Source organism: Pan troglodytes, chromosome 9, assembly GCF_028858775.2.
Source record: "Pan troglodytes isolate AG18354 chromosome 9, NHGRI_mPanTro3-v2.0_pri, whole genome shotgun sequence".
Classification (NCBI taxonomy): Eukaryota; Metazoa; Chordata; class Mammalia; order Primates; family Hominidae; genus Pan; species Pan troglodytes.
The window spans coordinates 113069103-113086309 of NC_072407.2; the positions used below are offsets into that span (position 1 = coordinate 113069103).

Here is a 17207-nt window from a genome sequence, read left to right on the forward strand (position 1 = left end):
TTCACAGTTTTCAGTTATTTGAGATATACTTGAATCTGTTCCTAAGCCAAACTCATTTCCACCGTAGGACCTCCACCCTGGCTCTTCTGCAGGAATGCACTGTGGCTGGATCATCCTCTAGCAGCCTCGCCCTTGTTATTCATCTCATTCAAATGTTTCCTTCCCAGAGGAGGCTCTCTCTGACCATCCAAATTAAATGTGCCCTCTTCCACAGCCCCACCACAATTTATCACATCACTCATCTTGTCTTATCCCTAGCATTTGTCAAAATGCAAAATTATCTTGTTCATTTATTTTTGCCCTCTTTATTTTATTAACCATGGTATCCCTGAAGCCTGTATTATAAGTGTGTGGCACATATCAGTTACCCAACAAATAATTGTTGAATAGAAAAATGGGATTAGGTAGTGTATTAGTTCATTTTTACTGCAATAATGCTGCATAACAAATCAACCTAAAACTTGAGATCTTAAAACAGCAGGCATTTCTTTCCTTGCCCATGGATCTACGGGTCAACTTGAGTTTGGGTGATCTTGGAAGAGCTTGGCTGGCTTAGGTTGGGTTTAGCTCCAGGCTGTGGGTTGTGTTCAGTTCCACCACCATGTGTTTCCTTGTGCTTCTCAAAGAAGAGGCTACCTGGGGCATGTTCTTCTCACAGAAGACCACTGGAAAACAAAGAGGCAAACAGAAGCATGTCATGCTTCTTGGAGCCTTGGCTGGGTCTGGCTATTACTTCCTTGCACTTTCCATTGGTCAAAGCAATCACATAACAAAGCCAAACATCAATGAGGTAGGAAAATATACTCTGACTACTATCATTTATGATTATGACACTAAATTTAAAACATATATAATATAGAGATAAAAATGTCTGTATCATTGCAGCTAATTAAACATTAAGTATGTAACAGAATATTAAAGCTGTAAGAATTTGATCTTATTCAAGCGCTTCATCTTTCAGATGAGAAAACAGACCCAGAAAGATGGGAGTGAGAGAATACTACAGAGTTTATGGTAAAGGGGTGGACACGTAACCCTATTAAAGAGGAGTGAAGAGTTAGGATGAATAATTTAACCTGATCTGATTTAATGAATAAACAAATGAATTGGACTGAGGGAAATGAGCCAGCAGAGGAGAAATTAAAAGCACAAGAGAAAAAGCAAAGTCCTGAGAAAGGTAAGAGGGATGAGATGAAATGCACTGGTGGAATGTAGACCTTGGAAAGGAAATATCTTATCCAAATGCAGGAAAGAATGGGTAGGTGTGTGGACACACTAAGGAAGGAAAAATAGGAGTTGGAAGAGTTCAGGTCTGTGAGATAGAGTAACCACTTGAGGAACATACTCTGCAATAAAATGTCCAACAACTCACACTCAGGTATAACATGATTGGTCATGAGTTCCCAGATGCTAGAACTCATCGCCAACCAGCTGTCCTCACTAGCATTGCAGGAGGGTTTTACTGTCTATATTTACAGAGCACCAAAATGTACTCAACACAAAGTCAGTGAGCGTTAGGATCATTCCAAGAGTGTGACCTCAGTTTTCTCAGTGAAGTAGATGTGAGAGTCATTTGTTTAAAGTGAAGGTGGCAAGGGTTGTGTAGGTGGCTTGTGTCCACCACGATAAAGGTTTAGAATAGGGAACTGGGAAAGAAGTGACCAAAAGCACTTGAGGACCTGACCACCAACACCAACAGAGGGCTATTTGCACTAACATTAGACCATGAATGGGAGTGAGCAGTATCCATCTATGTGGTTGAGTGATTTCCTCCACTCAACCGTTTATAGAGTGTTTATTGTGGGCCATGAAAACCAGGTACAGTTCCTATTTCCAAGCAGATTATGATCTAATCAATCCATGCCCAGAATGAGTTAATGACTAGAGAAAGGACTCATAATTTAGAATTAAAACTGAAAACTGAAACAGAGATTCATGCAAATGTAACCTTTCCATCTCATCTGTGTGTATCAAATGTCACTGTCATTTAATTTTCTAATAAACTGCAGACATATACATGTTTAAATGCAAAGTTTAATGAAGTCAATAAAATACGAGCATAAAACAGTAGAATGTAAATTCCTTTCCTGTCCTTCACTGCCTAATTGAGAGATAAATGTCATTTACCTCAAGATAATATTTTCACAAAAGCACTTAGAAGAGTTTCAGCTTCAGTATTCCAAAAGGATCACTGTTGGCCACTATTGTTTATGATTATAATAGTAAAATTTTAAATATATATATATATATAGAGACAGAAACCTCCATATCATTGCTGCTGATTAAAGATTAAGTGTGCGTGTCATAGAATAAGAAAACTGAGAAGAACTTAGCCCTGGTCCAACTGCCTCATCTACACTTAAGAAAAAATACCTGAATAATTGAGAAAAGTTATTTTGCAAAGGGCATGCAACAAATTAGTGGCAGAACAGAAGTAAATCTCAGATCTCCTGATTCCCACCCCAGGGTCATTCTCCTGCAACAGGCTGTTTCCTTACCTATTCTTGGCTATCTCATTATACAGGGGCCCCAGGTTGTCAAGACAAGCAGCTCTGAATAGATTGTTATGAATACATTTATGTTTCACCCCCAACTAGGTTTTTTATCAACTAGAACTTAGTTCTAGATTAGTATAAATATACATTCTTTGGTCCATTCTTTTGAAATAATATTGAACTTTACTAAGTTACTTACCATTTTATCTCACATATTTTATCATTTTCTTCTGTATTTATTTCTCCTTGAATCAGAGAACTTCCCACAAGCATGTTTTCAAAGAGCATCTTCATGTAGTAAGCCTGAGGTCATGTATACCTGAGAATATCTTTATTACATCCTAATACTTATAATTGTTTACATGAATATATCAGAAATATAACTTTTTTAGCTGGACAACTCCATTATCTTGCATCCAGTGTTGTCATTGAGAAGTCCAATGTCAGCATGATTCTTATTCTTTTTTTATTATTATACTTTAAGTTCTAGGGTACATGTGCACAACATTTGTTTGTTACATATGTATGCATGTGCCATGTTGGTGTGCTACACCCATTAACTTGTCATTTACATTAGGTATATCTCCTAATGCTATCCACCATGGAATACTATGCAGCCATAAAAAAGGATGAGTTCATGTCCTTTGTAGGGACATGGATGAAGCTGGAAACCATCATTCTGATTCTTATTCTTTTTTAAGTGATATGATACTTCTCGGTGGAAACTAGAATTTTCTGTTTGCTTTTTATGTACTTAATGTCTATAATGTTTCAGGTGTTCTTTCGTTTGTTTTATCTTCTAAACTGTTCGGCACCCAACGATTTCTCTCGACCTGAAATTCAAGCAAATTTTTGTTTATGCTTTTTCCAAATATTTCTTTTCTTCCAGTTATTTATTTTTTTTCCTTTCTACGGGCACCTTTGATTTGCATGGTGTCACTTCCATTCTAGCCTCCACATCACTTGTTTTCTCTTTTATATTTCTAATATTTTTATTACATCTTGATGCTTTTTGAAGGAGTTTCTTAACCTGATCTTATAGCAAACTAATTGTTCAGCCATATTGTAATACATTCATTTATGGAGTTCTTATTTCAACAGCCATATTTTCCTTACCCAATTTTTCCACTTGATTCTGCTTTTTTAATTCAATCAACAATATTCCTCTATATCTTTTTGAAAATATAAATTAGTAGTGAATGCTTGACTTATTAAGGCCATGAATTTCATTGCATGTGGTATAGCTTATTCACTTGGCAGTCTTTCTTAAAATTATTATTATTATGGTAACAACACTTAACATGAGATGTACTATCTTAACCAATCTTTAAGTGTATAAATACAATACTGTTGACCCTAGGTACAATGCTGATCAGCAGATCTCCAGAACTTACTCATCTTACATAATTGAAACTGAAACTATATACCTGTTGATTAGTAACTTCCCATTTCCCACTCCCACCACAACCTGGCAATCACCATTCCACTCTCTGATTCTACATGTTTGGCTGTTTTAGATACTTCATATAAGTGGAATCATGCAGTATTTGTTCTTCTATGACTGGCTTATTTTATTTAGCATAACATCTTCAAGGTTCATCCATGTGGCGTATTTCAGGATTTGGGTTTTTTTTTTTTTTTTTTTTTTTTTGCTGAATAATATTAGTTTTTTTTTTTTTTAAGGCTGGACAATAATTTTAAAAGATGTGTGTCTATCCATACCTTTTCTGTAGTGTTTCCTGTGGGCTCATATTTCCCTGGTTGGTAATATGAAATGGGAGACAGAGCCAAACTCTCATCCCTGGTTATCGTGCCTCTCCTAATATGCTTAAACAAGAAGGGGGCATGCCCCAAAGTGGAAGAACCTGGCTGGTAATATGAAATGGGAGACAGAGCCAAACTCTCATCCCTGGTTATCGTGCCTCTCCTAATATGCTTAAACAAGAAGGGGGCATGCCCCAAAGTGGAAGACCCTGGCTCTACAGCCTGACTCTGCCCATCATTATGTGCACAGCTCCTGCTCCCTGTCCCCAGTGTGAGGTTCCTCTGTTGATTTTAATTTACTAGCCCTCTAATGGGAAGTGGGGTGGAGTGATAAAATACCCAATACCACCACCAATTTGCTGTCTAACGGTTCCTCACCACAGTGAGCACCAGCATGGCCCTGAGGTTGCTGTGGATCCTGGCTGCACTGGGATAGAACTGATGGGGATTTGGGTTTGTTGTTGTTGTTGTTGTTGTTTGTTTGCTTGTTTTTTGAGACGGAGTCTCGCTCTATCACCCAGGCTGGAGTGCAATGGCACGATCTCGGCTCACTGCAGCCTCCACCTTCTGGGTTCAAGCGATTCTCCTGCCTCAGCCTCCGGAGTAGCTGGGATTACAGGCATGCCACCATGCCCAGCTAATTTTTGTATTTTTAGTAGAGACAGGGTTTCGCCACGTTGGCCAGGCTGGTCTTGAACTCCTGACCTCAGGTGATCTGCCCACCCTGGCCTCCCATAGTGCTGGGATTACAGGTGTGAGCCCCCAGGCCCAGCCGGGATTTTTGGTTTTAATGTTTGTTTTTGTTTGGCTTTCTAAAAAAAATCCACTGGTGGAGGGACAAGCATAGGTCCTCAAATAATAGACTGGAAATGGAAAGAAAACCTAGCTCTATAACTCCTCCACTTTATCCTGAGATCCTGGTGCCTCTCCTACCACAGCTACTGTTTTCCCCCATATAAGGATACAGGCACTTTCTCTCTCCCCAGAGCCATCCCAATTTTTAATGTTAAATGCTCAAATCTATACACTTTCTTGTCCCTTCTATGGCATTTCTGCAATTGAGTTTGGGAGAAAGAATTAGAAGTAAACGTTTTTATATCTTTTTTTTTTTTTTTTTTTTACTTTAAGTGATTTCCTACAAAACGTATGCCATGTTTCCTGAATATGAACTTGGTTCCAAATTTTCTGAGTATTTTTAATTGCATCTGATATGACTTTTGTCTTTAAAAGCTCACATTTTTTTACTTCCATGTCTTTCCTGATGTTTGGCAAATTGCTATTTAACATTTTCTGTTATCTTAAAGTTTATTGTGTTTCAAAAGAGATGTCTAAAAGTTGCAGAACTTTCTCCTTAGTTCAGCTAAAACCGGGCTCTTGTCACATGACCAGGAAAGATTAGGCTCGCGGACACACACAGAAGGGTGAGGAAAACGGAATTTACTGAGGGAAAAGGAAAAAGAAAAAACTCTCACCAAAGCAAGAGTCCTGCTAGCAGGTTTCCCGCCTCACAGATTGAAGCCCAGGTCGCCACACAGGAACAGGCTCCTCCCCGCTGCAAATGGCGTGAACTTCTGGAGGCCCCACCCCGTTCTCCCAGTGCAAAGGTGGGCGTTATTCAGAAAGAAACAGTCGGGAAGGGGCGGGCTTCATCCGGGACCAGAAGTCCGGTTTTTCAGCCTTCAGGCTGTTTTAGGCTTGAAGGCGGGGTTTCGCTGGGGACCCTTGGCTGCCTCCTGCCTCTGTCATAAGCATAAACCATAGCTTTGGAGGAATGCATGATGAGTCAGAAAAGCCTTCCCATTCTGGGATCTAGTTGAGATTCTCTGTTGGGCTAGGAAGAGAGGGTCTGAGAGAAACAAAATTCCTGTAGAACTTGTGGGTCCCTTGCAAAAAGAAGCTTGGTGAAGAAATGCTAAACTCTCAAACAGAACTGATGAATATAAGAGGGGAACTCAGATCCCTGGGAGACACAGACTTCGGAGGTGAAAGTCTGGGTGTTGTGTCAGCAAAGACTGGCCCATAGCTGCCTCACAGAGTGTCCCTTGCTCTGGTGGAGTCTGAGAGCCACTGAGAAATCCTGGGCAGCCAAGATTGCCATGGAAATTGTCAGGGTCCTAGGTGGTCCCACAGAGTGCCTGGTGGCCTGGTGGCTTGACATGGACTGAGAGCTGCAGGTTCAATTCTTTGGAACCAGAAGGGTCGTAGAAGAAATGAGGAAATTCTAGGAACCTAAAAAACTGTTTTCAGTTAGAAACATGTGACAATTAGCAACCATAATAGACTAATTACAGACAATGGAATGTGAATGAGGATTACTCACAAATGTTGGTCTCTATAAAAGACAAGCCTTGGTACAGCATCACACTCCCATCCCCTGATTCTGGGGAGAAAGACAGGGCATCCCAAATCAACTGAAACTAAGCACTACAGTTTCAGTGGTATGAAGACTCACAATATAATTTTTTTTTCTGTTCTAGAAACTCACATTTCTTCTATCTCATTACCTGTGGTCAGAAATTACCTCATGTGGCTTCAACAGGGCATTCTGTACTAACCATGGTAAGCAATCTGCTCAGTCCCCAAAGCATAGGTTCATGTCTGCCACAAATAGAAAGCCCTTCCTTACACCTCACACAACTTCATCTTCTAATGCCTGAGTGTTGCAAGGGAGCTGGTAGCAGTCTCCCCTTCACTTGAATCCTAATGTAACCGTGATTGAACAATCTGGACCATGTGAAAACTCTGCATTTATTTCTGTATAATCACCCATGTAACTATACTGGTCTTCTATATTATACCAAAATGAGAAGAACAAGTCTTGTTAAAAGATATAATTCAGTACAGAATCTAAAACCACCACAGAGTGATGCCTGTCAGTTTGACAAAGCATTTAAGCCCTTACTGGGTTTAATGGCAGGCAATGGCAAATCTCTTAAGGTTTGTAGCAGTGGCTGTCAAGGTGCACATGTTTTTGCGTGTAAAGGTCATTTTATTTCTACCTTAACTATTATATAATAATTAACATTTTGTCACTTCCTTTATTTGACATTTTGCATATACTTTACATACATTAATTCATTTAACCTTTACAAAAATCTGTGAGCTAAGGACTATTATCCCCATTGACAGCTCAGGAATCTAATGGCAATGAGCTCAAGGCAACAGAGGTATTGATGACCAACCCAGGTCTACAGGCTTCCAAAGCCTATTCTTAACCATTAAGCTATTCTATCAGCCCAGTAGGTCTTTTTTCCCCAGTGCAAACTGTCCCAACAAATGTAATTAAAAGGAAAAATATCTGGTCATTTAGGGACACCAGCCATGAAAATGTATTTCTAATTCAGGAAGAGGAGGCGGGGGAGGGCACTCTCTACTAACCATGGTAGGCAATCTGTTCAGTCCCCAAAGCATGAAGTTTGATTTTTCTTTTTATCTGGCGTTTATGTTCAAGGGAATATAAATGTCAGGAATCAAGCATTCCCTCTGGATGGTGGAGTAATAAATAACTTTCATACCATTTTGCACAGATGCTGTGACTAAATTGAGATCAGGAACTATATAGACAACTATATAGACAACTATAGCAGCAAACTGATGATGAATCTATTTTTAAAAGCAACTGTTAAATTAGAAAGATTTTTCAAAAAAAAAGCTCAGAAGGAAATAATTTGGGCACAATTCTAAGAAATTCAAAGGAGATTCAAAGCTAGAATGAATGAACAATCCACTCAGCCCAAAAAGGGCTGAGGTAATCATTTCCCAGTTCTAAATATAATTTTGAATATTTTTGAGGCATGAGGCAAAGGAAAGTTTTATACCTTGGAAGGCTTAAAGTATTAATGGGAATAATAGTAAATATTTCTGATATAATAAAAACCTTGTGCTCTAAATAAAATATAAAGGGGAGTATCACGTCTGTCTTTTGGGAAACATATCTAAAACCAACATATAAATATTCATCATAAGTTGACTCGATTTAATTCCTTTAGCAAAAATTTTGAACCACTCCAGCTCAGTGATAAAATTCTTGGATATTTTTCCTAAGGACTAACACAAAAATGTCAATAACAACAAATATTCAATGAAGCATTATTTTGTAATAGCAATATATTAGAAATAAAACCAGAAAAGGAAACTAATAATATAAAGGAAACAATTATTTATCAGGTATAATCTGGGTACTTTACTGATGTTATTGTACTTAATAGTAATAATCTAGATATACTTTTCCTAATGAGCAAATAAGTGCAAAGTAGTTAGATTACCAGTCAAAGATTAAACAGTTGGTTAATAAAGGAACAAAGTATAATCTAAACAACATCTAACAAATGGATGGTTAATTATATACACCAATTTAGTATTTTTTCACAAAGTCATTAAAACTAATAGTTCTGAAGACTGTAGAACAGAATGAACAATGCTTAAGATGTAATATTTAGTTGAATATGTACACACACATATACACACACATGTAAATGTCTCTGTGCTATAATTAAATATGTAAAATTATATTTACAAATAGACAATGCATAGAACATGAAGACAGATGATATTTGTTATGGTAGTGGCATTATAAATGGCTTTCCTTAATTTTAAAATTCATTATTCAAGAAATACTTATTGAGAGCCTACATCAATGAACAAAAAGTCCCTGTCCTTGTGGAGATCATTTTATAGTAAGGGAGACAAATAATAAATGAATTAATAAATTAATGTACTACAAGAAATCAATTAATGATAAATTCTATAAAGAAAAAAAGAAGCAGAGTGCAAGGATAAAAAGATATAGGGTGTGTATTTAGAAACCTTGGTCAAAGAAGGTCTTCCTGACAAGATATTTGCATAGTAAAGTAAGACTGAGTAAGCCACACAGATATATGGAAAAGCATCACAGGCAGGAGAAATAGCATGTGCAAAGGCCCTGGGGCTGAAATGGGATGCCAGATAGACAGTATAAAGATGGGGGGAAGTTCACGTAGAAAGTGAAAACAGGGTAAGAAAAGGGTCACAAAATTATGCCTATACTCTAATAATCCTGTTAAAAAGCACAGGAAAAAACACAGTAAAATAAAAAGTACAATATGTTGGTGATGAGTTATCTTGGTGTAATGTGATTTTTAAGAGTATTAATTCCTAAACCAGATTGTCTGGGTTCAGATCTCAGTTTTGTAACCTCAGAGAATTTGCATAGCCTTTCTGTGCCTCATCTGTAAAGCAAGGCTAATAATCATAGTACCTTTAGCATTGTTGAGAGGTATGGAAGGCAGAATAAGATCCCCATAATGTCCATATCCTAATCCCTGGAACCTGTATGTTACCTTACATAGCAAAGGAGATTTAAGTTTGCAGATGGAATTAAGGTTGCTAATCCGCTAACCTTAAAATAGGAAAATTATCTGAGGTTATTTAGCTGGGCCCACTATAATCAAAAGGATCCTTAAAAGTGAACGAAGGAGAGAGAAAGGGGGAGTGAGAGAAAGAGATGTGATCACAGAAGCAATGTCTGGCTTTGGGGATGGAGAGAGGAGCCATGAGCCAAGAAACGTGGGCAGCCTCTTGAAGGTGAACAAGGTAAGGAAACATTCTTTCCTGGGGCCTCCAGTAGAAAAAGAAAAAATGCAGTCATGCTGACGCCTTGATTTTAGCCCAGTGAGACCACATTGGGCTTCTGAACTATAGAATTGTAAGATGATAAAGATGTGTTGTTGCAACCCACTAAATTTGTGGTAATTTAGCAGAGCAGTAACAGAAAAGTAATACAAGAAAATTAAGTGAGTTTTTGTGAGCAAAATATTTAGAATCATTCCTGGTGCACGGTGAGCATTCTATAAGCTGTTCTAATATTTAGATGGTGTTTTCTACCATGTTTTCCAATAAACAGTAAATATTTATTTGTTAAATTAAAAAAAGGGGAAAGACTACTTAAAAGGGGAAAACTTTATCATTAGTGTTAATAACTAATACATGAAAGAACATTTTAATTGCAGAACTAAATTAATAGAAATCTAAAACAAAAATAATGAAACAGAAAAAAAACTGTTCTCTATATTAAAAATACCTATTGTTTTTAAGATATGTTCTTCAGTTGCTAACAAAATACTGACAAGTGGCTGGGACTGGAGTAGATTAAAAGAGGTTTTATTTTGGATGTGTGATTTATAGACTATGAGGAAAACCATGAATCCATTTAGAATCCAGATGTGGGTCAGTAATCTGAAGCATGGAGTCCAATAAGTTCCTTTACAGACAAGAATCATAAAAGCTTGGAATTTCACTCCTAGTAAAAGCCTCTAGGAATTTGTGAATTTCGTTTTCATTCCAACAGGAAAGTGACAAATCAAACTGTAGCAAGTCAATCGAGAGCACCCCCTCCCTTAATTCTTGGCTCCATCAGGTCTTCACGGCACTCAAAAATTTCAGTTCCATCCAAACACTTAGCAAGCATCTCCCATATGTATGGCCAGATCCTGTGTTAAGTAGCATTGAACTTAAATACAGTCAGTACATAATCTGTAACTTTTATGGCCAAAAAATAGTCTCACTATTTTTAAAAATTGGAACATTTACTACTCTTGCTCATTTTTTATTCAAAAATATTTATTGACTGTCCTTCTGAACATATTAAGATATGAAATACTTTCAAATAAACTACATGGTTTCTCAAATAGTTTGTAGAAAGGGAACAGGAAACTTTGTAGCTTTTCTACTTTACTACTTTGGAATCACTTTTAGATATCCAATTATTTAGATGTTTGGCAAAAAAGTCAGAATATTTATAATTCCATAAGAATTATGTAACAAGATGTTTGTCAAGACGTTAGATTTTAAAGGAGTACATTTGCTTTCTTAATTTAATTTGTTTTTATTAAAATAATGTACAAAAAAGCAAATACTTGCCACTTTCTCAATTCCAACTCCCCAGAATCAGCCACCTTCAATATTTCTGTCTGTTTCTTCTGGTGTTTACTTCCATATTTCTAAATCATTTATTTATATTTTTCCTTTATGATTTTAAAAATTTAATTGAGATCTATTAATTTCTAATATATAAGATGAGAATCTGACTCTCACAAGCATGCCCCTCGCCCTTTTACACACAAATAAATGTATTAACTCACCTTTTCCTAGTCATCTAAAATTACTACATCACCCTTTTTGGTTTAATCAATGTTTACTGTTCACATTTTATCAATATGTAGAAATAATGTGAGTAAATCAATATAGTGTATTGTAGCTTCATTTTCTTTTTTCTATAACATCTTGCTATCTAGAATTAATAATTTCCACATTTAGTCAAATTGTTTGGTTTACTATGTAACTGTCACTCATTCCCTAACTCTGACAGAGCTGAGTTCTAGCACAACTGAAAGCCCATCAGTTTTGCTTTTTACATTTTTTTCTTGCAAACATCCCTGCTGGAGCCTTCTTTCCTCATGCTCTGAACAGGACCAGTTGCTCTGGAGGTCTGCCGCACCACATTTGTCCTAGACTTTTCTTCCCAACATCCTGGAAATTGCCTTTATCTTGTTTCTATGTTAAAATCTCTGTTTCCAAGACACCTTGACTTCTTCTCCCTTGGAAGATGTCATAACTTTAGGGAAGCACAGTTTTCAGGAGCTTCTTGAGAAGAATCCTTGGGACCTAAAATTGTTAAGAACTTGCAGGTCCATAAACATCTTTCTACTTTCATGTTTGATTGTTAATTTGGCTGGATATAAAATTCTGATTTATAAATCCATTGTTTTCTAGTTTCTTATATTGTTTGCTGGAGTCTAATCTTACCCTGATTCCCAATCATTTGTAGGTAATGATCCCTCCCTCTATCCCTCTATCCCTCCAACCCAGACCCCTGGAGGTTTTTAGATTTTTCCTTTATTTCAGGTGTCCTAAAATTTTTATGGTGATATGCCTTGTTTTAGTTTTCGTTTTTGTTTTTCATCTCCATTTTCTGGTCAATCTTTCAGCCTTTTCTTTGAAATTTAATTCTCATAGTTCTGGGAAATATTTTTAGAAAGGATCTTTAATAATATTTTTTCTTTATTTCTTCTGGTCCCTCTCTTTGGAACTTCTGTTAACTTCCATTATCATATCTTTTGGCAGTCTTCAACAGATCCTTTAATTTTCTTGTCTTTTCTCATCACTTTTGGGAGATATATTTTGAAATATTTTTTCAACTTTATTTTTCAAGCTGTCCACTAAATTTTTAGTTTCTGCTATCACTTTTTAATATCCAAGATCTTTCTTTTTAAATCAATCCACTCTTTTTTATGGGCATGTTTTCTCATTTTGTGTTTCTGAGCATATTTCAAAGCTTCATCGCTTTTCTTTTTTTCTGTTTGTTCAGTGCATTGTTAGAGTCTTTCCTCAAACATTTGATGATTTGTGGATACCTGATTGGAAATTAAGTAGCTCTGTGTGGGACTTACTAACTGATAGGCTTCACTGCAAGATGGGCAGGTATGGACACAGTTGTCTTTTTGAGGGACCATAAAAGTAGTCTCCATAGCACTTCCTCCTTGTGCAAGTTATGCTTCCCAAATGAAAATCTTCCAGGTTCATTGCTTAGGATAAAGGCAATGGTTTTACAAGTTTCATTGTTAGTGTTCAGGAAGCTGAGTGGGGTTGGGTTGGAGATCTCATTTCCATTTGCATATTTACATTTAACATTCTCTGTTTCCAGTAAAGGGACTCCTCTAACTTACCTGCAGGTGTGTGCAGCTTCTCCAATTTGAGGACCTGTGTGCTTTTATCTAGAGAATGTGTTTACTAGCTTGTGTTTACTGTCTAGAGAATGTGATTCATTCTCTCTAGAGTGAACCTCAAATCCTTGGCCAGTGTATGGGGGAACCGTGGCCCCAGGGAAGAAGATCTGGGGATTTAATCACCAATATATATAAATATTTTCAACCAATCCATCTTTTTAAGCCCCATCCTGAGCCTCCTACTTTTCCAGATACCCATGGTCCCAAATTCCTGTGCCTTCCTCAAGTTCTGCAGGATCAATCGGTTTGCTTTCATTGGCTTTTCATACTACAGGCTTGGATCTCTGATCTTTCAGGCCACTTAAGTCAGTTACTTTTAGTTCTTCCAAGTTTCTACTTCCAAATTTAAAAAAAAATTATTTGTTACAAGTTTATGCTTTTATGTCCTTGTTAATTTATGCCTCTTAAACTTTCTTTTATTGTCATTCTAGTGAGACTTGGGGGACGAAGCAGAAGAAAACATGTATGTTTATTCTGCCATGTTTATCTGAAACAATCTCTTTTATTTTATAAAATAACTCAATATTCTTTATTATTTTCATAATAATATTTAGAGATTTTGTAAATATGAAGCATTTTCTTAAGTAACTATATAGTGATTGCAAGTAGAGGCATCCTTAGACGCCCGTATTTTTAATTTTCAATATGTAGTAGTTAAAAGTGTAAAAACTGGAAATTAACAGACATAGAATTGAATTATGGTATAGCCACTTACTGTTTCTGTTATCTGAGGCAAGTTATTTAACTTCTCTAGGGTTTTGCTCCATTTTCTATAAATTGGGACTAATAATGACACCTATCACATAGTAAAAATTAAATGAGATAATTCATGTAAACCTTCCAGAACATAGTAAGATGCCAGATGATCATTTAAAATATCCTATAACAACTTTCTGCTTTTACAGGGCAAAGATACAAACTCTTTCTTCTTTTTTTCTTTTTTTCTCCAGGTTTATTGAAAATGTTACAACATTTCAGAAAGATTCAAACAGCTCCATGTGGTGGATAGTCCAATCTGCAGGTCACTCAGCCTACAGTTGCGATGAATTTCCCAAAGTCCAAACCTTCAGCATTTCTCCAGTATCAAGATCTACTTCAGTGATCTCCTGATCCAAGCCTGAGACCTCAGGAGCATAATTATCTCTCCTTTCTCTCTTCTTCTCCTGCAACCTGATGGAAATACCTCTTACTGGGCCCCTGTGAATCTGCTTCTTCAGATGCGTGACTCAGCCTGCTATCTTGTTGCAGAGCTTCTTGCTGGGGATAATGACAGTCTTCACCCACTTGCTTGTTCATGTGGAAATCATTACCGGGGTGCATGTAATACTTTTCTATGATGACCCAGGCTACCTTCTTCACTGTTTTGGTGTGAAGGCTGCCCATCTTGGCAGGTTCTTGGTAAAAGAGGCCAAACTCTTTATACTTAAAAATTTACTTTGCTCATCTTACAGCCTTTTACATCTAAATATAGTTTCATCAAGTAACATTCTTACAATTATATTCATTTTTTATTAACCCTCATTTTGAACAGCAAATTCACTTTACTAGCATACTGAAGCAATCAATGACATAATTTGGATTTTGCAGTGATTAAATAGAGGATTGGAAGAACATTAAGAGGGGAAAGAGCAAATCAGTAAATTTTAACCTTAGGAGGTAGAATGCTCAGCAAGAGGCCTGGGATACATAGCTTTCAGGGTTCAGTTATGAATTCAATTATGCACCCCATAATTCTTCATCTAAATCATTAGCTTACAGTCTCAATTGTCATCAGACACAGCAGGCATTTGGAACTTAGGTGCTTTGGGGAGAAGAGCAGACATGGTCTTTCCATTTGGCCAGCATCAGAATCCCTTCCTTTACTTAGGGAATTCCCAAGGCATAAGACAGAACCTATTTCTTGTTGTAGAAGCTAAAATTCCCTGACACTATTATACTTTACCCAGGCTGGCTTGCAAGTAAGGCAAAGGCACATGTCCTAGGCTCTACCAAATAGACACACACACCCCAGTCTTTGAATTGAGCAATAAGGATGGAAAACAAAACAAAATACCACAAACAACTGTTGCTGGTGGCAACAATAGTAAGGATGACCAAGTCTGTAAAGTTTCAGTGGCAACCATGCCAGTGCTAGTACCCAGCACCCAGTGTCCAGCAGTATAGACAGGGCCAGCTGCAGCATTCATGCTCTGTGGAAGCAACGATGTTGTCCCTACAAGAATAGATGGATGATGTGACTAGCCAGGGCATTTCTCCTGTCTGCACAGCTTCAAGCTAGTTCTCCATCATTACTACTGATTCCATCCGCTTCACAGCATCCTTTCCCCACCACCATTTCTGATTTATTATCTGTTACATTTGGAAACTGATCACATGAAACTGCAAAAATATCAAGTGTCTAAAATTTTTACATAAAACATGAATTACCTCTAGTTCCAAACTCATGAATTTAGTAGTGTCCCTTTCAATCAAAAATAAAAATAAATTCTTTTTAGGAAAGAAAGCAGCTGCCATATCCCATTCTCAGAACACATCATTTAATTATCTTGGTCATAAACATTTCCAAGGTGAGAATTTATATTTCCCTCCCGTAGTTTCTGATGATCAAAAACCCCTTGTGTTCTTTATTGAAAGGGTTTGGTCTTGCGGCTGTTGGTTTGTCCCATCCAACGTTCATCATCTTCAGCTTTGCTTCTAAAGACATTTCCTCTGGTTCATTAAAAGCTGCTGCTTCTGAACACAGTTCTGGAATGATAGAACAGTCTCTAGACTTCCTTGGTCCTAATGTGATGGATATGACTAAGGCTTCCTTTGTTGTAGGACTGCCTATGGCAAATCCAAACTTAATGGTCTTTATAAACTTCGCTGGGAAGTCTCCACTTCTTCTTCAGTTGGTTGCTTCTCAGTGCTATGACCGCAATATTTTTCTCCATTCACCCTTGTTTTTATAAATTTATTTGCATCTTCTTCAAGCTTTAGTGAAGTTGAAACAACTTAACCAACATGAGCTATTTTTACTAAGAAGATTAATGGGAACAATGGCTTCAGAAAGCATTGTTATAAGGAAGTTACCTCTGCAGTTCTCACCTCCTAATGCAACAATACTGTCCCACCATTAGAGAGTATACAACAGAAATTGAAATTGTGTGGTAAGAGAAGCACTGTGAATGAACTCTGGTCACCCCAGCTCACTGTGTTTTCTCTGGCTTCTCCTTTTTACCATCCCATCACCATTTTCCTCTCCACTTCCTCTTTATCAGCCTAACTCTTGAATTCAGTTCTTTGCTCATATCAACCAGAGTTGGTCTCAGTGTAGCACTACGAACCCTTATTGATATGATGGAGATGATGAAAGAACTGGAACTATACTACCAGCTTCTTACAAAAAAAATTTTACTTTCAAAAATGACTTGCTCAATATTTTTCACAGAACAAATATGTTTCCAAATTAATATGAAGCTTGATTTCCAGCTTCATAGGAACAATCTTTCCTACTTTCAGGACCTTCTAGTGTAGTCTCCTCATTAGATCTGTGAAAACACCACTTTTCTGAAAGGACTAGCTCTATCATAAGTGTACTTTGCTTTTTAACATAAATTTATTATTTCATTATTCTAGATTTATGTGAACACAACACAGTGAACTATTTGAATGGACATTATAATGCAATACTAAGGATACAAGTAAAACATTTAATCCACTGCCTGACATACAGTGTAGTAGTACCTACTAACTTTTAGATTTCTTATCATGAACATACATGTAAAGTGCTATGCAACTACCCTCAATGGTTGTATTAAGATATTAGGGGTAGAACTAAATTCTTCTCATCATTTAAGACTCAGAATTGTTGCCTCTTTTACCAGAAAGCCATCCCTGATCTTCTCAGGCTGGATTAGGCACCCATACTTCATATTTCTGTAACCTTGTACATAGGTCTTTCTTTGCACATAACCAAAAGATATTACAGTTATGTATTATGTATCTGGTTTCCCCATGAGGCTGTGAACATCTTAATAGCATACAGTGCCTAGTACATAGGCAGCACTCAGTAGCATTTTGATAGATGATTGAATGTACTCCAGAATAGAAACAGAAGGGAGCTTATTGCATCCAGGGAGTTGCACATGGTTCCCCTGGCTGTGGCATTAATTTCAGAGAGTGCAAATGGTGTTCACCACGCATG

The 17207-nt window shown here is 37.1% G+C and overlaps 2 long non-coding RNA genes across 2 annotated transcripts; one reads left to right on the top strand and one right to left on the bottom strand.

Annotated features, from left to right (window-relative positions):
• Nucleotides 1-400: 400 nt before the first annotated feature.
• LOC134807378 (uncharacterized) lies at nt 401-5811 on the bottom strand. Its single transcript, XR_010147674.1, has 3 exons — nt 5732-5811; nt 2695-3328; nt 401-665 (listed from the first exon to the last, which is right to left on the bottom strand). It is a non-coding gene; the product is annotated as an uncharacterized LOC134807378 (long non-coding RNA).
• LOC134807379 (uncharacterized) lies at nt 5777-14512 on the top strand. The gene is made up of 3 exons (XR_010147675.1): nt 5777-5863; nt 6737-6818; nt 13972-14512. It is a non-coding gene; the product is annotated as an uncharacterized LOC134807379 (long non-coding RNA).
• Nucleotides 14513-17207: the final 2695 nt, after the last annotated feature.